Below are 25,252 nucleotides of genomic sequence, written 5' to 3' on the forward strand. Positions count from 1 at the left end.
AATTTTAGAGCAAATTTCAAGAGGTGAGAAATCCCACACTGTAAGCTTCCAGTAATATATATCTTATATTAAACCCAGACATTTTAAAAATGTATTTTATGGTTGTTATTTATGTAATATTGGCTTTTAGGAATTTTTTTCAGCATTTAGTGTCTTTGTAACTTAAATATAATATATAGAATTGCTGAAGAAAGAAAAGGTTTATCTCTTTATGCCACTTAAACACACAATTTCATATGGGTCATGCTTTTATATGTACTTTCACTGATTCTGTGAAATCTGAAAACAAAGTGAGAATACAATTGACCCTTAAACTAAGCAGGGGTTAGAGATGTTGACACCCTCTCCCCACCCTGCACAGTTGAAAATCCGTGCATTAAAAAAAAAGAAAAAGAAAACCCATGTATAATTTTTGAGTCCTCCAGAACTTAACTACTAATTGCCTACTGTTGACTGGAAGCCTTACTAATAACATAAACAATCGATTAACATATATTTTGTATGTTATATGCATGACATACTGTATTCTTACATGAAGTAAGCTAGAGGGTGATATTTAGAAAATCATAAGGAATGGGCACCTGGGTGGCTCAGTCAGTTAAGCATCCAACTCTTGATTTTGGCACATCTTAGGGTTGTGAGATCGAGCCTTTTGGCTCAGATCATGACTCTGTGCTGAGTGTGGAGCCTGCTTAAGATTCTCTCTCTCCCTCTCCTTCTGCCCCTCCCATCCTCTCCCTCTCTTTAAAAAAAAATCATAAGGAAGAGAAAATACATTTATAGTACTATACTGTATTTATTTTTAAAAACTCACAAGTGGACCAGGGCAGTTGTGTTACTCTGAGGAACTGCATTCTATATCCATGCAATATAGCAGGTAACTCTTGAAAGAGGGTGAAGGTAGGAGATGCTTTTAATTGGAAGGGAAAAGGTGGTTTCAATTTAATGAATCAGCTTCATTTTTACACTGTTTTCCCTTCTCAAAATTGACAGTCAAAATTGAGTTTGGTTTTAGCCACACACTTGTCTTCTACTCTTTCCTTCACACCTGCCACGAAGTAGATAAAGGTGTGAGAAATGTGAGCCCAGTCCAGTCACGCAGTTTTAAAAAATGGTCACGGTAATAGGTGTCAAACAGAGTTGTGGTTGTAAGAAAGAAAAATATGACTGCTTTAATTTTAATGTTTTAGCATTGGCAATATATTTGGCTGTTGTCCTCTTGTCCATATTTTCTTTGAGTATTTGGCTCTGTGAAGAAGACAATACATTTCTATTACTATTTTAAGTTTTAAGAGCCATTAATGTATTTATACATAATGCTTGGGGTGGGGGGAGTTATTAGTGTCTAGTTAGTTTAGGTTAAGCATTTAAATATCAAAAATATCAAAACTGTCACTAATACAATGGTAAAACTACCAAAAGCTATGCTGGTATATATATGTTATAGATTTGTATATTTATCATTTGTATTTGGGAGTAGTCTTTAAAATGATCTGCAAAGTAATTTAAAAAAATTATTAATATTTACTTAAAATTTTGAAAAGTTTATTTAAATGTTCCCAAGACAATCTCATTTTTGTTTTATTTTACTTTTTGTTTTATTTCATTTCATTTTACTATTTTATTTTATTATGGGGGATGAAGTACATAGTAAAAAAACAACAACAACAACAACAACAACAAAAACCAGTGTGACAATTATTGACTCACAATAAACTAAAAAGCTTTAGAAGAAAGTAACACATTCCCAGTCTCAAATCTAATTCTGATTGCAAAATTAGGTATTTTTGGAAGAGGAGTATGGAAAAAAAATAAGTAAGTGTTGCAACATCTAGAAATCTTCCTTCCCTAGTAGACTGTGCCTGCTAGGGTCGGGGGTAGGTATTCAGGAACTCTGTGGCAACTATTTATTCAGGAAAAAGCCACATGAGTGTTTCTCTATGCCATGAAACTGTTGCATGTTTTGTTAACTGTTTAGAATTGGTCTGTGAAACTGAATCCTCATGTGCAGAATTTTAATTTTCACATTTTGCTCTTTCAAACCCCTGTGCACCATTAAGAAGACAGAGAACCCCAAGGTCACAGCAGGAATCTTCCAAGTGGGGCACAGTGCTGAGCAGCACAATTCACTGAGAACAGGAGCAAAACAGAACTTGTATTCCTGCCTACCTTTTATCTACAAATGTTTGCTAATATTTAATATACAGCTGTATATGAGTGTCTCCCATGTCATGTGTCACTTACAATGTATGGATTGGCATGAGCATGTAGCAGATGCTCTTTCTTTCCTATAATAGCAAGGCACTGTGAAAATATGCAATTTAAATAATATTTAAGTAGATGGACAGACTATAATGTCTGCTTTTAACTAATCCAACACTCCTGAAATGGATACATGGCCTAGATGGTTTCTACAAAGAAGTCTTTCTGTGAATCCCTCCTCTACTTTTGCCACCCATTAACTGTGTGACTTGAACACTTGAACAGTTCACATCTCTGAGCATCTGTTTCCTTATTCAAACTCGGATAATGGCATATTCTTCACTGACTTTAGAAGGCATTAAATGAGTTAATAGATATAAATATCTTAGAACAGTGACTAGAACATACAACTTAAGACCAATTGCTATCACCTTAATACAATTATGTTTGCTAATGAAAGTAGGAATCAACAAAAGAAAAATCATAGAGCTGTGTCTGCTTTTACTCTGAGAAAAAGGTTTCCATCAGGCATTGTATTAATCAGTGTTTTCCAGAGAAATAAAACCAATAGGATGTGTGTGTATGAGTGTGTGTATATGTGTGTGTATACATACATATGTGTGTAGACACAAAGAAAGAGGTTTTGGGATGCTTGGGTGGTTCAGTTGGTTAAGTGTCTGTCCTTGGCCTAGGTCATGATCCCAGAGTTCTGCTCAGCAGGGAGTCCACGTCTCCTTCCACTCCTCTCCCCTCTCATGCTTGTGTATGCTCTCTCTAAAATAAATAAATAAAAAAAAGAGAAAAAAAGAGGTTTTAAGGAATTGGCTCTCATGACTGTGGAGGCTAGCAAGTCTGAAATCCGTAGGGTGGAGAGCCCTAAAAAAGTTGATGCTGAAACCATAGAGCTTAAGGGAAACCTAGAGGCAGTATTCTTTCTTCCTTTTCCTTGGGTTACCTCAGGCTTTTGTCTTAACATCTTCAACCGATTGGATGATGTCTACCCACATTATGGAGGGTAATTTGCATTACTCAAAGTCGACTGATTTAAACAGTAACCACATCAAAAAAAAAAAAAAAAAAAAGGAAAAAAAGAACCTTCACGGTAACATCTAGAATGGTGTTTGACTGAACATCTGGACACCACAGTTCAAGCAAGTTGACACATAAAATCAGCCATCACAGACAAACTACAAGTCAAAAACAATAAGAAGCTAATCAGAACCAGTCTATTCAGTCATGTATTCATTTACTCTTCATTCACTTTTTAATCTGCCAGACTCTTTCTATCAACTGGTCTGTCATTCTAGGTTCTGAGAACATAACAGTCAACAAAATAAGTTAGTCCCTCAATCAAGAGAGGTTATATTCTCGTGGTGGTAGATAAATGGTAAACAAATAGATAGCTTAAAAAAAATCTATACATACAAGTGCTTACATTGGTTAGATGGTGATGATTTGCAGAGTAAGGGGAGTGAGGAATGTTGTGGGTGGAGAAGGATATACTGTCAGTAGAGGCCCAAGAAGCAGAAACATGAAGGAAATGAAGGAGCTACCCATGCAAATACTATGAGGAAGAGCATCCCAAACAAAAGGCAGGGCATGGAATGTTCTTGATACGTTCAAGGATCTGCAAGGAGTATTTTGAGCAAAAGAGAGGCATAGTTCGATTTACCTTGTGACAGTAGAAGACTCTAAGTATTGTGTGATCAACAGACTCTGTGGGGACAATTGGGACAATCTCTAGAAGGGTACTTCAATATTACAATGTTGGGAGGGTGATGATGGCAAGGACCAGAGTGGCAGCAGTGATGGTCAGTGGCTTGCTCAGATTTCAGAAATAGGATGTTTTGAAGGTAGAGTCAAAAAGATTTATTGATGAATAGGGTATGATTTGTGAAATAAAAAAGAAGACTGGTTGTCTCCATGGCTTTAAGCCTGAACAAAGGGAGAGTTACAGTTGTCCTTTACAACTATGGTGACAAATGCGGGAGAAGCCATGAAGGAGAGAAACATGGAGTTGGGCTGGGACCTTCTAAATCTGAGATGCTTAACAGACATAGAGGTAGGGGTATCAAGTCAGTGTTTCTAGAACTATCTGGAGTGCAGTTGAGAGGATCAGGCTTGAGATGGAAATTTGTAAGTCATCAGCAGTTGGATAGAAAGCCATGAATGTGCATGAGATCAACTACATGCATACTACGTCTGACTGGGTGATGGATGGTATACTCTGCCATTTAGAAGTCTTGAGAGAACAGAATGAAATAGCAAAGTAAACATAGGGTCAGAAGGTAAGCTTGGAAGGAAGAGAAAGAGTGCTTCCCAAGGGTCAAGTGAAGATAGTATGTCAAGGAGGAGGGAATGGCCACCCTTGTCAGAGTCTGTTGGATGGCCACATATCACGAGATGAAGAATTAGTGGATGGATTTACATCTGTGAAGGTCATTGGTGACCTTGGAAAGAGCTATGTCAGTGGGGCAGTGCTCTAGGTGAAAGAGGAGTCATAGGAAACATTTGGAAGAAATTTGCTATAAAGTGAGATGTAGAAGAGGAAAAGTAAGTCTCCTTTTACCCTTCTAGGTTTTTGGCTAAGACCTTTTGTAATAAAAGATGGACTAACAAGAGAAAAACCAACAGAAGTTTAATAGCATGTAAATCTCTTGTATATACGAGGAAGATACCCAGAAAAACTGAGTAATTTCCAAAAAGTGGTCTAAGCCACTATCTTCAATATCATCTCCAGCTAAAGACAAAAGGTAAGAGGGGGGTGGTTGGGAGGAGGATGGAATATAGGAGGTTATCAGGAAAAGCATGGTGAACAATATTAAAGATGTTTGTAAACTTAATTCTTTGTCTTCTCCATTGATAAGTTTCTAGAGATTTAGTCATTCTTCTCTTCCAGGTACAGAGAGAGACATTCTTACAAATGCGACTTCCCTTAGAAATGTAAATGTCTTTTACAAAAGGATGCCCCTCCCCACGAGCTCTCACATGCATGGGCACGTGTTCTCTCACTTTCTCACTCTAAAATAAATAAATATTTTTTAAAAGAAAGAAAGAACAGAAACAATTGTTGGAACTATGTCTTGATTTAGGAGAGAAGAGGATGGAAATTGAAGAAGCTGCCCTTCCACAGAAGCACTGAATCAATCCCCTTCTTATTAGCAAGAATGAAGCAGAGCATTTATCCACAAAAACAAAGAAGGGGTCAAAAGTGGCCGTAGACACCATTGCCTTGCTCTTATTAAATACATTATCTGTAGTATAGCTAGTATTAGTATATTAGTGAGAACCACAAAAGATGTTTATGTATGCTGTTAATACTAAAAGATTTATATTCTCTTACATCTTAAAAACTGATTTTGAATGTATTTAATATTGTCTTTGTCAATAAATGTACAAAGATGCTTGTATTTGAAATAAATAAAAATATATTAGGGAATAATTCTAAAATGTAATTAATATTGGTAGGGGTTTTATAACCAAACTCAAAGGGTTTACCCCTTGGGGTGCATCAAATTGAAGGCAACACATGGAAGTATTGAAAGCAAGTAACTTTTTATCACTTGTTGCAAGTAAGGAGACAAAGAGCTTTCAAAACACCATCTCCTCATTGGGTTAGTACAGGAAACTTTTATTCAGGGCATCGGGAGTGCTTCAGGAGGTGGGAGCAGGGAGCTTGCAGATGCACTTGTTGGTTCGATTGCACGTACTTAGCATGTCAACATGTTGTGCATACATGGTATGTTAAAAAAAAATGGCAGAAAACCCCACCCGTAGGAGGGGCTCTTAGTATTATAATCACCTAAAAGTAACTTTGGGTCAGCTCAAGGGGGCTTCAGAGTAGACCCTCAGCTCCCATCTGGCTCAAACTGGCTCACATAAGGGGCTCCCAGGTGAGACACCCAGTTGGGCTTCTCCTTGGCTTGAACTGCTGGTTCTACAAAACAAAACACATTCCTTATTCCTTGATTAACTTCCCATTGCATCCGAGCTCTCAGTGTCATCATAGGAGTTTAGAGACCATAATTGTGGAAAGTTGTGTGTATGCGGTAGGTGGGGCGGTGGAATGGTTAAAGTTAAGCATTAGAAGATTTAAAGGTTAAGATGTTAACATTGAAAAGTTAAGAAAATCAATTCAGAGAGTCTAAAGACCTGTTAAAGACTTTAATTTTTTTCTTATCCAGAATGGTGAGGCATCAGAGAATTTGAAGAAATGGAACAAAAGGGTCCATTCCATCTAAGTTTCAAAAAACTTTCTCTCGTGGAGAAAAGTTATGAGGCTTTTACTGTAATAGCAAGAGAGGAGAGAAAGAGATGGAAAGAGACACACAGAGAGAGGATGATGATAAGGACCTGAATTTGAGAAATAATAGTAACATTTGGGGAGGAAAGGACAGATTGAAGAAGCCTGAGAGATGGTGGTGGTATTTATTGAGATAAACCCTAAAGGGTCAGTAAGAGAATAATTTGTCAGGAAGCCCTGGAAGAGGTGGGGGAGAGGGAAATGATTCATTTATTTTTGGATACATCCAATTCCAAATTCCTGTGGCCAACCCCAGTTGGTCTATCCAGCAGGCAGTTTTTGGAGTGTACATCTGGAGCCCAGAAAGGCATTCTAAGTATTGAAATGTTGGATTCATTAGTTTAACCTGAAATATTGCATTCCGACCCTGTCCTACCATTGGTATATACCCTCCTGTTCATGCTTTTTTGTACTTAGACTACTTATATATGTCCATAAATAATAACAGTGTTCTGGTTTTTTAAAAAAATAGCTTGCATAAGTGGTACCAAGATGTGTTTACACTCACTGTTATGCTGATACATTGATCCAGTTCAGAGGTTGGCAAACAATGGCCCAGGGGCCAAAATCTGATCCACCACCTGTTTTTGTGCAGCCTTCAAACTGAAAAAGTTTTTTTTTTTTTCAAATGAACATTTGCAATCAATTTGATGATATGAAACATTAACTTTGAACCTCAATTAGATGAAATTTTACCCCATAAAGGGAGTCCTATTTTTCTCATTAGTAGACTTGTATTACAAAATAAAATAAAGTAGTACCTAATTTTTACTACTATATTTTGAATTAAAAAAAAAAAAAACAACCACCCACATGGAAATTTTTTCTGGAACTACATAAGTACCTATATAATACCCTCAACTGATAGCTTGGCTTGTAAGATCTAAAAAAGTAAACTTGATCAAGGGAATTCATTAATATTGACAATTGATGCTTTTCCATTTTATAAGTACATGATTATTTATGTATCCATTAATTAATAAACTACATTTCATTGTTTTGTATTTTTTGCTATTAGAAACAATGCTTCAGAACTATCTTTATGTGTGTTCTTTTACACATGAATGACACTTTATCTATGTATGAACTTAAATGTGGTTTTGTTGGCTTAGAGGGTATGTGTACCTTCATCTTTTTTATATATTGCCTATTCATTACACAAAGTGCTCTGACAGTTTACATCCCAATCAGTGGTGGGAGAATTTCTCACCAATAACTTAACCAATACTTGTTAATTTCTTAAACTTTATATAATGTAATTAATATAATTTCATATTTGAACTATGAATTGCTTAAAAACATGTCTTGTAGTTTCTAAAATCTATTTTTAAATCTATCAATCTCTTTCTATTGTATGGACTTTTTTATTAAAAAGTTGATCTAACGGAAACTGACATGCAGATATTTACAACATAGTATATAGTCAATTTGTATCAACGTTCCATGTGTTCTTGAGAAGAATTTGTATTTTATAAATGCATTCTGTTCTTTCTATAAGCAATTAAAGCAATCACTTCTCGGCCTTTTGGCTGAGATCAAGTGTAGTACAGGCAACCAAACCAATCATTTATAATGTTGAACTCTATCATCTACTTTTTATTTTAAGATTTTATTTATTTATTTGAGAGAGAGAGATTTGAGTGAGAGAGCACATGAGCAGGTGGTAGGGGGAGGGGACCGGGGAGAAGCAGAGAGAGAAGGAGAAGCCCACATGCCATTGAGCAGAGAGCCCAATGCGGGCTCCATCCCAGCATCCCAAGATCATGAGCTGAGGCAATGCAGACGCTTAACTGACTGAGCCACTAACGACCCTATCATCTACATTTGCCTGATTTATTGAATTACTCTTACAGAAAGGCATGCATTATTGCAAATTAAATTTCTCTTTGACCTGTTATCAATGATTGCTTTATATATTTGGGCCTGTATTGTTAGATACATATAGATTTAATTTTGTTTTGTGTTCCTAGTAAATGGCTCCTTCATCATTAAGTCATGACTCTCCTTTTACCCAAAAATCTACTTTCCAATATTGATAATGATGTATCAGCTTTCATTTGCTTGCTATTTCCAGTTATATTTTTCTCCATATCTTTATTTTCTATCTTCCAATAACAGGATATTTTTTAAAAAATCTCTCAAAGCACTAGGTCATTTTATTTTTCCAGTTTTAAAATTAGTTCTTTCACAGAAGACTGTATTTTGTTGGCAGGTAATGTACTTGCTGATATACTTGCAGATCTTTAAACCATCATATTGTGCATTCTCTATTTACCATACTTTTTTTTTGCCTCTCTTTTATTCTTTTCTTAACTTTTATCTATGTAAGCCCATTTTACTCCCTTAATTCTTTTGAATGTGCTCATTTTATTCTTAATTGCCTACTCTTAAGTTTAAAAATAATTAATAGACTTTATTTTTAGTTCAGTTTTAGATTCATAGAATAATTGAGTAGATTGTATGTAGAGTCCCATATATAACACACCTCCAGCCTTATTATACAGTTTTATTTTTAAAATTTTGCACCAGTGTAACAGTTTTATTACAGTTAATGAACCAATATTGGTACAGTGTCATTTACTATAATCCATAGTCTGCATCAAGTTTCACTCTTTGTTTTGTAGAGTTCTATGGATTTTGACAGATGCATAATGATAGGTATGCGCCATTACATTTTCCTACAGAATGGGTTTACCTGTGCTTCACTTATTCATTCCTTTCCTCCCTTCCCCGGAATCCCTTGCAACCACTGATCTTCTCACTGTTTCCATCATTTTGCCCTTTCCAAATTGTCATGTATTTGGAATCCTCTATTATGTAGCCTACCCAAAGTGGCTTCTTTCACTTAGCAATATGCATTTAAGCTTCCTCCATGTGTTTCTGTAGCTCAATCGTTTTTTTGTTTTGTTTTGTTTTTTTGTTTTTGTTTTTGTTTTGATAATGAATGCTCTGCTGTATAGCTAGCTGTGCCAGTTTGTTTATCCATTCACCTACTGGGTTGCTTCCAGTTTAGGACAATTACAAATAAATATTTGTATGCAGCCTTTTGTGTGGACATGAGTTTTCAACTCATTTCGGTAAATACCAAGGAGTGTGATGCTGCATCATAGAGTGAATATGTTTGGTTTTACAAGATGCCACCAAACTGTCTTCCAAAGTGTCCTCACTATTTTCATTCTCTCCAGAGAGAATGGGCATTGCTGTTGCTCTGCATTATCTGCAGCATTGGATGCTGTTAGTTTTTTAGATTTTAGCTATTCTAATAGGTATGTAGTAGTGGTATCTCATTTTTATTTTAATTTACGATTCCCTAATGATATATGATATTGATAATATTTATTTTTTATTAATAGACTATATTTTTAAAATAAACTATTTTATTAACAGGTATAATTTTAATTTCTCATGGGAGAATTTTTCCCTTACCAGTCCAGACAGACAGCAAATTTCCTGTCCCAACGTGTGCTAGTGGATTAACTTTTGCCTGTTTCCATTTCATAGGGGTTATATTCCTCACAGTCATTTGGGTTGTACAGGAGTCTCAGAATCAACTTTTGCTCAGTGGTTTCAAATCCATATTTTCTACCTGGTAGTGGGCCATAGGATTCCAGACAGCCATGATGCTGCTGTAACCCTGGCATATGTGATTCCTCTTTTTTATTTTTATTTTTTGGTTTGGTATCCCCTCCTAGTTCCCCGAATTTGGCTTTTCCATTCATTCTCTCATTCCTAACTATCTGTTAAGTAAGGCATCATCTAGGGGCACCTGGGTGGCTCAGTTGTTTAGGCCTCTGCCTTCAGCTCAGGTCATGGTCTCAACGTCCTAGAATCAAGCCCCACGTCAGGCTTCCCACTGGGTGCTCTGTGGAGCTTGCTCTCCCTCTACCTCCCCCTGTTTGTTTTCTCTCTTTCTCTCTCTCTCTCTCTCATCTCTCTCTGTCAAATAAGTAAAAAAATAAGGCATCATTTAAACACAGCCTCTCACTTTATGGGCTAGAAGCTAAATAGTTTACAAAATTACTGAGATAATAGAATTTTATAATGAGGATACGTGAATATTTTTCTTTATTTACATTAGGAAAAAAAATTTAAATAAAAAAGCTAAGTTACCATCTTAAGAAATAGAAAAGAGAAGAGCAAAGTAAAACCAAAGAAGCAGAAGGAAGGAAATAATGAAGAAGAGATGGTGGTTTTTTTTTTTTTTTTTTCACATTTTAAAACAGAAAAATAACAGAAAAATCAGTAAAAAGAAAGGCTGAATTTAAAAAAATTAATAAATTTTATAAAACAGTAAGAAGGCTCCAGTTGTGAACTAGGAAGGAGGTTCTCACCAGATCATCATCATGCCGACACCTTGACCTTGGACTTACTAGCTAAAGTCAGAATTAAGGAAAATAAATTTGTTGTTTAGAAACTACCCAGCTGCCTCTTTCACATCAGCCTAAAAAAATACTATAGCTATTAAATAAATTGAATCCATAGCTAAAATCATCCAATAAAGAAAACTTTAGGCCCCATTGATTTCACTAGCAAATTCTCCCAAATATTAAGAAATAACACAAACACTATGCAGTATCTTTCAGTAGATGAGAAAGGAGGGAACACTCTACAACATATTTTATGATGCCAACATTACCTTGATAGCAAAACCAGATAAAAACATTAAAAGGCAGAAAGACCATAAATCAATATACTCATGAACATAGATGAAATAATCTCAATAAAACACCACCGATTGAATTCAGTATATGTAAAATGTATAATTCTATCAAATAAAATTTATCTTAGGAATACAAAGCCAGTTCAACATTCAAAAATCAATCAGTGTCATCTATCATATCAGCAGAATAAAAGTAAAACCAAAAAAAAAAAAAAAGGTAATTACCTTAATGGATGTGAAAAAGCATTTGATAAGGCTTAACAGATTCATTTATAATAAAAACTCTCAGCAATCTAGGGATAGGAAAAGATTTCCTGAACATGAAAAAGGGCATTCACAGGGAGAAAGAGCTTAAGCTATTATTACACTCAGTTGTGAAAACCTGGATGCTTTCTCCCTAAAATTGGGTACAAGATAAGGATGCACTTGCTTCCTACTCCTATTCATCACTATACTGGAAATCCTGGCCAATGAAATAACACACGAAAAAGAAATAAAAGGAATACAAATTTTAAAAGGAAGAAATGAAACTCTCTTTTCACAGTTAATACCATCTACATAGAAAATCTCAAGGATTAGTTCAAATTAAACCACCAAGAGCTATGACTACATAACTATTACAATGGTAAGAAACAAAAACAAACACAAACACCTGACGTTGCCAAGTGCAATGAGGACAGAGAGTAATTGGAATTCTTATGCATTGCTGGTGCGGGTGCAAAATTATATGGCAAAACATTTTGGCAACTTCTAATAAACTTAAACATACACTTACCATCGGATTCAGTAATCTTGCTTCTAAGTATTTAATCAAAAGAAATGAAAATTTATGGTCATTCAAAAACCTATATATGGATGGTTTTAATAGCTTTACTCAGAATCACCAAAAACTGGGAACAACCTGAATGTCTTTCAACACATGAATGAATCAACAAGCTGAGGAACATCCACACAATGGAATATTACTCAGTAATGAAAAAGAATGAACTTCTCAAGTGGAATGGCATGGATGAATCTCAAATGCATATATTATGTAGTCTTAAAAAGCTGAATATTACTGATTGCATTTAAAAGTTTTTCTATAAAAAGCAAAACTAAACAGAGAAGATATTAGTAGTTGCAAGGGGTTGAGTAGAGAAGGACTGACTACATAAGAGTAGCATCAGGGAATTTTTTTATATCATGGAGGCATATTTACTGTTTTCCATGGCAATTACATGATTTTAAAATTTTTGTAGAACTACATACTAAAAGAGTAAATTTTATTGTACATAAATTTTAAAATAAAATAATGACATGAATCTTGATTATCATATCATACTGTATCTTTTTCTTATTAAAAATAAATACTCACTACATATGTAGCTGGATTTTGTAATTAACTTTCCCACCTTCCTGTGGAAGTTCCAATACTAGTCACTGGCTGAGTTAAGAATTAGAGAGATGATCTGATTTGCAATCATCATTTTCATGTTCTAAATAAACTAATTTATATTTCCAAAATTTTTTCCTAAGATGGATGACTCCAGTAATTCTTCACCTCCCTCATTCCATTTCCAGTAACACTAATAACTTGGGTTTTCCTAAATTGGCCCCACCCTAAGGCAAAGACAACCTCTTGTGGGGATCAGCTTCTTGGTGAGAATAGGATGTTTCCACCCACCACTGTATATTGACACTTGCTATGCTTCTAGCCATAAATCACTTGATGACATCACATTGTTGCTATAAATCCATGAACAAATAAGCTATCCTTCCATTAGGGAACATAAAATGGTCCATTTTCAGACTCAGTCTGCATACTGTTTATGGGTTGCTTGCTGCTTTCAGGGTTTTTACAAGAGAACATCCACTGTTTCTTTCTGGCGCTACTCCAGAGAGCAATGTTAACATTGCCCATTTTCCAAGATATTTGGTGGGAACACTGCATAACAGAGCCACATTTTCCATCAGGGACCTGCACCATATTTTAGTCTCTATTTTCCCAGACAAATTAAACCCACTGTTTTATGAGGTTCTTCAAACGGGCTACACAGTAGCTCATTTTATTAAGTATGGATACTGCCACTCAGAAAACCAATCATATGATAACAGAGCCTAGAGCTTACAGATCGTAGAACATATTAATTACTACCTCAGTGTCTGACTCTAAATTACTTACCTTCCTTAAGGAAAGTTGGGCAATGGGCTAGTGTATGACATTGGAATGGAAAGCACCATGAGCTCAGGTTATCTGCTGAGGTGGGGAGGGGTGGAACAGTATGGGATCACTAAGCACTGAGCATCAAGAAGGGAGTACATTTTTACACCGCTCATTCCTTCATTTCTTTATTTGAGCCAAAAAATGAAGCTCCAGTATCAACACTCAATTCTATAATTTTCCTTCATGTTTTTAAAGTCAGCAATTTAGTTTGAGATTTCAACCCAAAAGTAAGTCGTAGTAACAATGAATAAGTGGTAAAGAGATTCCTCAGTTTAGCTCAAAGAAAGAGATAATAGATAGATGATACATAGCTGAAGCTACATGCATATACACTTATAGAAATGTGTATCCATTTATAATTATATGTAATTTATAGAAATATATACATATTTATAGAAACACAAGGATTCAAAGTTTTGAATTGTTACTGACTAGCCCATTCAGTTATTATTGTTAGATTATCCAAGCCAATCCCTGGTTTTTGTTTCTTTTATTTTTTGACTCTTTGTCATCAAAATTGAATTACTTAGGTTCAACAGGTTTGGGATGGTTCCTTGGTTATTTCTATGATTCCTGGTTCTTTTGCTTAACAAATAGCAATTAGAGTAACACTCAATAAGATAGGCTAAATTCATTTATGCTATGACAGGCACTGTAGTGAGGGTTGCCTATGTTTTATCATTTTAAAACTACTACAACTCTATGGGGCATGCGCTGTTATTATTCCCACCTTGTAGATTAGAAAAATAAGCATCAGAATATTGAACACTTACCCAAAGTTGTCCAACTTGTTAAAGAGGATCCTGATTTTTGAATGCATGTCTAAATGACTCCAGGGAACATTCTCTTAGAAATAACATAACCCTGACCCAATTATTAGTAATTTAAATAAGACAAGTGAGTATGTTGCTATTTGGTAAATAAAGGACCTTACTAGGAAAGAGAGAGATAACTATCGTGAACCACTTAGAGAATATAATAAAAGCTATATATAGACCATCTCCCTCCAAAACCATCCATAAATATACTCAAAATATTTTTCATAATTCTGCCCACTGATTTGAGATGTTCAAAAAGAAACCTAACAATAAGGCCATTTAAAATCTGTATTTGTCTATTCCTTTCTTAAACCAATAGGATATGTATATATGAAATTTATTATGATAAGGAATTGGTTGTCTGCTGTTTTGCTGTCTGCAGTCTGCAATCTGGACATTCAGGAAAGCCAGCGGTATGGTTCTGGTCTGAGTCCAATGGCCTGAGAACCTGAGAAGCAGACCGTGTAAGTCCTAGTCTGTGTATAAAAGACTGATGTCCCTGCTCCAGAAGACAGGCAGGAAGAAAAAAGGAATGAATTCTTCCTTCCTCTACCTTTTACACTATTCAGGCCCTCACTGGATTGGGTAACACCCACCCACAATGGGGAGAGCATTTACCTTTACTGAGTCCTCTGACTCAAAGGCTACCTCGTTTGTAGCACCCTCACAGGAACAACCAAAAATAATTTTTATTTAGATACCTGAGCTTCCTCTGATCCAGTCAGGTTGACACATAAACTGAACTAACACACCCTTATGTCTCAAGTGATTTTGCATTTTTGTTGGTTTTATTTGTTTACAGTAGTTTCAAGGCAATTTGGGATCATGAAGAGATATAAAAGGTGGCCAATACAAAATGCAAAGTCCAGGCTTCATTGTCAGATCAGCCTAAATTTAAATTTATCTTTCTGGGGCACCTGGCTGGCTCAGTCGGTAAGGTGTCTGACTCTTTAATTTCAGATCAGGTCATGATCTCAGGGTCATGAGATCAAGCCCAGGTCAGGCTCCATGCAGGGCCTGCTTGAGACTCTCCTTCTCTCTCTGCCCACCCCCTAATTTTCTCTCTCAAATAAATAAATCAAGTCTTTAAAAAAAATTTATCTTTCTGATCTTCTTACTATGGGAATGTGAGCAAGTTATTTAAATTCCCAAGATTCCATTTCCCCATATATAAAGAGAGGATTAACTTCATAGATTTTTATTAGGTTTTAAAGAAGATATATTTGAAACCCAGCAAATTCTTTGGTACATACTATAGGGACTCGATATCTAGAAGTAGTTACTGTTAGTCCAAAGTTCAGTGTGGCATAGTACATGTGTGCACATGTATGGTGGTGGTGGTGATATGTGTTTGTGTTGGGGTGGGTGGGGGCTTCTCCGTTTCCAAATAATTGAGTTAGAACTACATTGTTTGTTCCACATAAATACTCTACCCCAACCAGGAGCAAAAAAAAAAAAATTTTTTTAATAAAATAAAGAAAGCCCTATACAATTAAAAACCAAAAAATTGGCAAGATGGACCTGATCTGCAAGGAGAAATGTGTTGCTCATGAAGTAAAATTTGAAGAAAAGAAGAAGTGTGTGGCAGAAACAAGTGAAAAACTGAATTCACAAAATGTCCTTATATTCAATATCAAATAGTCCATTAAACTAAGAACAAGAGCAGCAAAAAGATGTACAGAGAGGAGCAGCTGACCAAGAGCACTCAGCTGTGCTGGTCACAGCAAATAGAGATCAGGAGACTCATAGGTGACAGCAGCAAGTGGAAATCCCTGGGAGATACAGCAAGAACTAGATGATGACATGGGATTTTCCCTTCCTGAGGTCTCTGTCTCAGAATTCCCAACTCAACTTGATGCAGAAAAAAATTATAACCATGCTTTTCTTTTATGCTTTCCATGTGGATAGAGTTCCAAAATCACATCATGGCAATGATACCACTAATGCCTTGATTCAAATGAAGAATCTTCGAAAGGCAAAGATCACTCAACATTTTATCACCACATTCACTCCAAATAGGTATATTTCTGGGGCTCCAGGAAAACCGTCCTGTATCTGGCTTTAAATGAAGATTTAATTGCGACCAGGAACTCATCTCAAGTGTCCATCTTTAAATTAAGATTGAAGTCATTGCCTTCTGAGGGTTGTTTTCAATTTTTGTGGGCAGAAGTGACTGGTCAGAGTACTGGAGAAATTGGAATGTCTGCTGGTAGTTCATCAAATAGTTGCCAGCCTAAATATGACCCAAATTGTGTTTTCTTATTGAGGCTTCATTTGGGCCTAAGTCTTGTTCCAAGACCCTGGTCTTTCGACAGGAAAGCTCTAGATGCCAAGTATCAGCAAGGAAACATAATTATTACTAAAATTGAAGCAGGTACTATGAAATCTTTTCATTTCAATTTGGAAATATAAGATGAAGAGTTTAATATTAACTCAATCAGTCAGTTTAAATTAGGTCACAGTGTATTACAGTTAATAGCATTAAGATCACTAATACAGCTCCTTGAAAAACAAGCAAAGTATTATAGTTAGTCCAAGTAGACATATTCTACAACGATTTGATTATATTTATATGTTTTCTTGCAAACTCCAGTGGTATTTCTCAAGATTTTTTAGGTGTCAACATATGGTTTCAATTTCTCTGAAATATATAGCATAGCTTGTTCTCAGAGCAAATGCTGCCAAACAGGACTTGTAAATGTATCTTGAGGTAAAACTTAACATCTCGTCCTTTCCTATAGGGCTCCTTGACTAATGGCTGCATAACCACCTCAGATGGAAAATCACACCATTACCCAAACGAGGTGTTCTCAACTGAAAAGGGAAATGCATTTCCCTTTCTTATGTCTACTAATCTATACTATCACACAAGTTTGGCCATCGAGAAGATAAAAATATAGGCATGTTTAGCTACTTCATAGTTGCCAGTGATGATCAATTTTGTAACAACTCAAACTAAAGGGATTGGGCTACACCATCAGTAAAGCAGAATATTTTCCATAGAAGGCATCTTTAAATGATTCTGAAAATTCCCTGGTCTGCTGTTGCTCCAAACACAGAAAGAGGAAAATTTTTTTAAAGGGCTATATTTGATGTCTAATAAAAATATTGCCAGAAATTGTGATAACTCTCTATTTCCTGATGGAGCAAATATTTGTATAGAATTGTTTAATTTTAAGGTACATTTCAAATTCACTATTTGTGCACTTAATACACATTCAAAAGTTTTCTGTTTATCTTGTGTGTGTGTGTATGCATAGATATGTGTATATATGTATAAAACGTGTGTATTTGTCTGTTTTTTTAAATACAACTCAGGGATGTAAATTTACAAATTCAGTTTGACATGTGTATGTTTTGTCTATACTATAACCCGAATCCAAGTAGTGTATGAATCCACTTTTATTTTTAACACCTCATAGACATTTCCCTATGTTATAAATTCTCAGGGAACATGGAGTTGGGTGGTTTCATTGGCTTTGCACAGCGTTCATCCCTGTCGAATATGTGTGTACCCACTGCTGATAAAGATGCAACATGGCTCATATACAGAAAATATTTCAAACTTTCGTTTTTATATTTGGGTAACAAGATGACAAAATTGGTGAGAAAAGGAAGGATTTTTGTCTCTGAAATTGTCTCCTAAGTTCCAAATGATTATCTTGAAGTCATAAACAATCCAGCAGTCCATTAAACCGTATCTCTCAATTACTCACGATTTCCATGCTTGGCCACCTTCACACTATTACTGTTTTGTCTCATACCAAAGATGTTTATAAAATATGTATAAAGAAACAGACTAAATAGAACAGGACAATGGTGTGCTTCAGTGAGAACAGAGCATGTTCGGTGCATTTCCCTCAGCAACATTGGGAACATGTTGTAGGAAGATTAAGACTCCAATTACTTTTGTGAGTTTAATACTTTCTTTCTTTTGATTGTAAAAAATAAAAGAGATTATATGTAATAATGTTTAAAAATACATATAAAGGAAGACAATAAAATGAAAACTTGCCTAAGCCACTGCAGAGATGTGTAACCACTTGTGTTTCTGTCATCTTAAAATAAAAAATAGGCCTATAACCTACAGAATTTCCTTAAAATATAAAGATGGCTCAGACCCCCTAAATTTCTTAGAGGTCCTGGTACCTTGTCTCTGATGCTTCCCTTGAGCAATAGCTCACATTTATTATGAATGGCCTTTTGGTGGCTGGATTTTGGGGCAGTGCTACAAAGGGACTTCAGGCCTCCCCAAATCTTTCCTGTTATTAGTAACTGATTCCTCTGGGATAACATTTAATTTATCCTCTAAACTGAAAATATTTTGAAGGGTTAGATAACCAGTCAAAATTAACAAACTAGGACTCACAGTATGTAGTGCATAATTGTATGGTGTTGGTTCCAGAGAATAGTCATAGGGAGAAAGGCATTTGATGGAAGTTGGGTTGAGGTGGACAAGGGTGAGGACTATTAGGAACAGGTGCCTTTCTATTATTTTTGAGCGAGAGCACCAGAGAGAGATCAAGGTGGGGAAGGGGAAAGGGAGAAGCGTGGAGGGAGAGGGAGAAGGAGAATCTCCAGCAGCTTCCATGCTCAGCACGGATCCCTATAGGAGCTCAATCTCACAACCCTGAGATCATGATCTGAGCCAAAATCAAGAGTTGGTTGCTTAACCAAATGAACCATCCAGGTGCCCCAGGAACAGGTGCTTTTAAGAGCAAATCTATTGGGCACATGTGCTTCCTTCCACAACTCAGAAGCACAGATTTATAGCTCTTTCTGACATTTAAGAAGCAATTGTTATTCTAAAGAAGCTGCACTTTGCTGGGTTAGCCACCCAGGTGCTGGAGCTGCGCTAGAATTCCGATTCTCTCACTTCACAGCTGTGTGCCCTGGGCACATTTACCAAACCTTGTCTGTGTTTTCATCTGTGAAATGGGAATTATCATCCCTAGTGGCATATGACTATCAAGAGGAGTCCATGAGGCAATTAATGGGGACTCTTATGGAAGTGTCTGGGATATAGGAAGCGCTGCCTAAGTATTGGCTCTTGAGAATGCAACTCTATCTAGAGGGAGATGGATGAACGCAAGGAGGCCTTGCCCTTGAAGAGCTCACGTCCAAAGCATGGATCTGGTCCGTCTCATCTGCTAACTTCAACTAAGAATTCTGAGGTTTTAATTCAAGTTCAGAGAAAAAAGGAGCACCTGGTGTGCAGAAGAGGGTATTATCATCGTATCGCGCATTTTCATGACTTTCCTACTAAGATGAAGGAAAAACAAAATCAACATTTTCATGAGTTATTTTTACAACCTAATGATCTCCCTTAAAACATAAGTGCATGGCCTAATGTAACGTAATACTCTTTCATTCATAAAGTTTATGTATTTGAGTTACTTGCAGTGAACTTTCATATAGCAATTTGTTTCATTTTTGACATATTTTCTACCCTCAAACCACTGTGTTCTTCCATTTCATAAAAAGGAATAGAGAAATCATAAAGAAGACATAAGAAAAAAAGAAACAATAATTAAGAAGTGATGATTGTATTTTGGAAGAAGGACCAGCTTTTGTTAGATGCATCTGTTTCTTACTTGGCTCCCTAAAGTTCTGTTCATCACGTATTTCGCTGCAAAAGTACTTGGCTTTATAATGATTTGAAAGCCTGTTTCTGTTTGCTTCAATCTGCCACAAGCAAACGGAGGCAAACAAATGCTTGGTAAATGAAGAATGATCAAAATGGCCTAATACATCAGCCTAGCCAATAACAGATGTCCTCTCTGGATAGCCATTTACAAAATTACTGACAATGCAAATCATGATCAGAAAAACAAATCTGTAAGGTACAATTCTTTTAACTTAAATTAATCATACATAAATCTGTAGAGTTAGCTGGCCTTGAATATATGCCCATATATGCACATCTTTATCAATCTTCATGTACATCTCTGTATTTCATTTCCAAATACGTAAACATCTGCTGGAACTATACCCTTCTCAGTGTACTTGAGTTATAGCAAAAAGCTTGACTTTAGGGGCTTATAAAAAAAAATCCTCTTTCATAAAAAAAAAAAACAAAAAACAAAACAAAACATTGAAAGTGGAAAAATTTTACCACAAAATTAATATTTACATAAATGGATTTTCTCTATATATAACTAAACAGTCACATCAATCATTTGAAACTTAAAATGTATTCTTTAACTCCAACAACTACATTCCTTATTCAAAATTTATAATTTGTAGCTAATTCATTAGCAATATTTCTCCTAGTTGAGCAAAATAATAGAAACATAACATTTACTTTACTCCTAAGATACAGATATTAGAATTAAAATCTGATTTCTAGTAAATGTATTTAATAATTTAAAAGTTATTTTGGGGAAAAATATGTTATATGGGTTTTTAGAGATAAAGTTAACTAGATGTGGTCTTTGGAGCCTTAATTAGAAGGATATAGTTCTGAAATATGTCCCTTGTTTAATGTACCAGAACCAAAGTGTAGAAACACTTTAACAGATTGTCATACAAATTAGCTCCATTTAAAACTGTTTTCATTAATTTCTTCTGATTTTCTAGTTTGTAGACATCCCAAAAGAGCAGAGAAAATCAGGGGACAGAATGTGTGTAATTTCAATCTGAAGTTAAGTACTGTTAATATTAAAGTGCATTTTTTATTTTTTAATAATAAATTTATTTTTTATTGGTGTTCAATTTGCCAACATACAGAATAACACCCAGTGCTCATCCCGTCAAGTGCCCCCCTCAGTGCCCGCCACCAAGTCACCCCCATCCCCCGCCCTCCTCCCCTTTCACCACCCCTAGTTCGTTTCCCAGAGTTAGGAGTCTTGCAAGTTCTGTCTCCCTTTCTGATATTTCCTACCCATTTTTTAAAATTTTTATTTATTTATTCATGAGAGACACACACACACACAGAGGCAGAGACACAGGCAGAGAGAGAAGCAGGCTGCATGCAGGGAGCCTGATTTGGGACTAGATTCTGGGTCTCCAGGACCACACCCTGGGCTGAAGGCAGCACTAAACAGCTGAGCCACCCAGGCTGCCCAGCACATTTCTTTTTTAAGTAATTTAGTAATTGTGATTTTACGTGATCAACATTACACTGTATATAATTCCCATGATACTTTTATTTCCTTAACTCTGTAATATAAGCAATTTCTTATGTCATCTAAACCAAGAGATGAAAATGAGCTTTGAAAATTGGACTCTAATGGCCATCTAATTCCAATGGTCTGTAATTGGAGTCCGCCAACCTTTTTTATGAAAGACCAGGTAGTCAAGATGTTTGGTATTGAGAACCAGTGGTCTTTTTCCCAACTACTTAGCTCTGCTCTTGCAAGTCCAAAGCAGACTGACTATGGGCAAACAAATGGGTGTGGCTGTTTCCAATACAACTTTATTTATGGTTATTAAATTTTGAATTTCATGGAATATGTACATGTCACAAAACATAATTCTTCTTTTCATGTTTTTTCTCAACCATTTAAAAATGTAAAAACCATCCTTAACTCCTAGGCAAAATAAACAGGAGGCCAGCTGAATTTGGCATCAGATCTTAGTTTGATGATCCCTGGTTTATAGTTCCTTTAACTTACGATATCTCTGAGTCTCTCCTAGGGAAGCTATGATTCTGTTTACCTGTTTTGATTCCATATTGGACCTTTTTATAATATCTGAAAAGAGTGCCAGCAGTTACTTGACTTTTAATGGAAACATTTAACCAACTGAGAGATTTTGTTGTAAGGGCTTCTAGAAATTCATTCTAAACTGGGCATCTCCCACACTCTAAATCCAAGCTGATGTAGAGGAGGAAACATTTTCCTCAACCTTCTTAGGGTTGCTTCCTGGCTGGGTGTGCAAATTAAACTGACAAAGACAGTTTAACATTTTTTTTTAAAAGCATACATATTTATTTAAGTTTTATGTGACCTGGAGCCTCCATAAGGAAATGAAGACCCCAAAGAAACATTAAGACCTGTGCACTTTAAATGCTAGGTGTGATGAGTGGAAGTTCTAGAGAAATACAGGTTAAGGAGTATGAAGTAATGGTAGTAAACGGGGGAAAAGTCAGTGAGGCCTTTTGTTCAAATTCTGCTTGAGATCCCTTTGTTCTCAGAGATAAGGATGCTCCTTTCCTGGGGATATAGGGTGGCACCTCTCTCATGAATGTTTTATGACCTGCTTCAGGACAGAAAAGCAAGCAGGCAAGGAGGTCAGAGTAACCTGCCTGTTTCTGCCATTTTTTCAAACACCTTCAACTTGAAATATTCAATATGCCAAGGTGCCATATTTTGGGGTAGCATGTCCTGAACCCTATCCCAAATTTATGGAACGTTTGAAATAGTTTGCTTTCTTACCAGTGATTGTAATTTGTCATTGTTCTTTCAAATGGTTACTTTCAAAATGATGATAGGTGATTAAAAAAAAAAAAAAAGATATGCTGCCATTTGTGAGAAATACTTCTTAAGGTGAGAAAAAAGGAAAAATACTAAAAAAAGGAAAGCTACTGTGTGAGAAAAATCAACAAAGGCACCATGAATATGCCTTCCTTTCAAAACATCAGGTCTGAGAGGGCTCCAAAGGAGCGTTCTAACTTGGGAAAGGAGGCCAGAACCTTCTGTAGGGCAGGTGGTGCCTTCCAGGAACAATTTTCTGGAATGGTTGGTCAAGGATGGTCCTATCAGAAGGAAGAATTGTTCCTATGAATTAACAGCCACTGTTTGGGCAATTTGGATTTTATTAAAAAGGATGGGGAAGAGGTGGGGCTACTGTCAGGTGTAAGAGGGGATGAGGAGAAATGATGGGGTTGGGGAGACACGCATAGGGCTATGGTGGAAAATTCACTGTCACACTGCACTAGTGACCTATTACAGAGTACTTAAATTAGAACTATACCTTATAAAGAGGCCATTTGCTAGAGTCTGTATCACGTTTTCTTCTACTTCCACAATGCTAAAAACAGGATTACTGTGTGGGCTTAATTACTATAAGAAAGTTATTGTTAAATTCTCTACTGATTATATTTAACAGGTGGATGCAGTAAATTCAGCCGCAATCAGATCCATGATGCAGAAATGTGTCATTAAAAATCCTCAAATAAGGCGCGGGTTGAGCAATATTCAACAGACCAATTATTTTCCTCAAAGCAATTAAATAACAATAACAATATTAGCTTTTCCTAGAATGAATGATGATCATATGACAGGAACATTATCTTATGACAGAGCATGAGCTAGGTATTACAATCTTTTTTTTTTTTTAAAGATTGTATTTATTTATTTGACAGAGAGTAGAGCACAAGCAGGAGGAGTGGCAGGGAGAGGGAGGGAAAGAAACATGGGGCTGGATCCCAGGACCCCAGGATCATGACATGAGCTGAAGGCCGAGATTTAGCAAGTGAGCCACGCAGGCACTCCATTATAATCTTGATTTTAAAAATGAAGCTGCCAAAACTTAGAGATTTTAAGCAACATAGATCACATAGCCAATGGAAGTGAGCATCTGAACTCGGGCAGCCTTGTGCCTACCATATCCTTAACTATTAGGCCACAGAGATAAAGACTCGATTATTGACGACGCGGCTTAAAACTAATTACAGATCATTTCTGCAGAATTCATTCTCTGGGGAAATTTTATTTCTAGAAAAATAATTGGCAAAACGACTTACAATAGTGACCGCTTCTCAGTGTATATAAGGACCGCGTTAGTGATTGCACCATGCAATTTCACTGGTCCCTGCAATATGCCCAAAAGTGTAGCATTCAATCTTGTTAGAGAAAATCAGTCCTCAAGAGAAGATTCATGGGCAGAACCCAGTCACTCTTCTTTTTCCTCCAGAATTAAGAGCCAAACTCTAACATGTTCTTTTAGATTTCCTAAAAGGAAGGGGGGAATAATGACCCAGGAGAGCACACTGAGACAACACAATTTGCATATCTTAACAGCCTCCCATGGTGCCCTGCAAATGGAGAACAGTTGAAGGATATAGAGTTCCTTTTACACAGCATAACCAGCGGAAATGACCACTGATGTTAATTTGAAACAGAATGAGACAGCTACACTGAGGTGCCTTGAGGAAGTATACAAAGAGAGCCTTCTCTCTTGCACGAGGTGCTGACATTGGGTGAGTCCATCCTGCGCAGCTGATGGTAGGAAGGGCACATCCTGAAATCTCAACACCTGGATAGAGCTCGGGAGATTTTGAAAGAAAGCTAGACAGACGGTTTCTCATAATGACACTGCAAAAATCCCAAAGGCATCTGCAGCTGGCTCGCTTAGAATCTGAGTTAAAAAAAAAAAAAAAGACACAACTTTTTTCTAGAAAGGCTCATTTATCCATGTAAACAAAGTTAAGCTACTTAATAAATCCTTTCTAAGTTCCCATTTGGGGTAGACCTATTTTTGCTTTACGGCTCTTTCTGGGGGCTCGGAAATTCTTGGTTGTCATCAACCTGCTTTAATCCCAAGCACAGCCCCAGAACAGAGAAGCGTCCGTTCATATTGAAAGCAACTGAACAATCTTTGCAGAATTTGATTTTCTATTTGTTTTCCCCCCATTAAAAATATCATCTCCCCTCAATCCATATGCAATTCAAAAGGGAATTCACTGGGAATTTTGTGGGTTAGCGTTTAATAAGACATGTGACCGATCCACTTTTCTGTAACCGTGACACCAATATCAATCTGTTTGCTTTCCCAAATAATCAGTTTCAGCGTATCATTAAACGGTCTCGAAGATGAGTGATTAATGCACTGGGTCAGGGAAAAAGAAAACTACTCTTCCTCAGGGATGAGAGGCATCCAGTAGAAAAGGGGGAACTCAGGACTTCAAGCATGAGCTGCTTTTCCCTAACCTGTAGAGCAGTGACATATAGCTTCTTAGTGCACAGAATTGACGTGAGGTTAAACAGAATGAAAACGATATAAAACCATCATGTGAGTGTACAGTGCAAGGCCATTTGTTACAAGATAATTTATTATTCAGGTTCAGATACACTGCCTTGGACGCCACCTTGAAACCTTTCTTAGAACACAGTGAGATCAGA

At 36.3% G+C, this 25,252-nt stretch overlaps 1 long non-coding RNA gene and 1 pseudogene across 2 annotated transcripts in view; one reads left to right on the forward strand and one right to left on the reverse strand.

Annotated features, from left to right (window-relative positions):
• Positions 1–1,564: 1,564 nt before the first annotated feature.
• Positions 1,565–25,252, reverse strand: part of LOC144286936 (uncharacterized) — a 571,272-nt gene continuing 547,584 nt past the window's right edge. For both annotated transcript variants that reach the window (XR_013354884.1, XR_013354881.1), the window contains exon 7: positions 1,565–2,976. This is a non-coding gene — a long non-coding RNA (uncharacterized LOC144286936). The remainder of the gene's footprint in view (positions 2,977–25,252) is intronic.
• LOC144287362 (U2 spliceosomal RNA) lies at positions 8,015–8,142 on the forward strand (annotated as a pseudogene).

This window comes from Canis aureus, chromosome 16 (assembly GCF_053574225.1).
Source record: "Canis aureus isolate CA01 chromosome 16, VMU_Caureus_v.1.0, whole genome shotgun sequence".
NCBI lineage: Eukaryota > Metazoa > Chordata > Mammalia > Carnivora > Canidae > Canis > Canis aureus.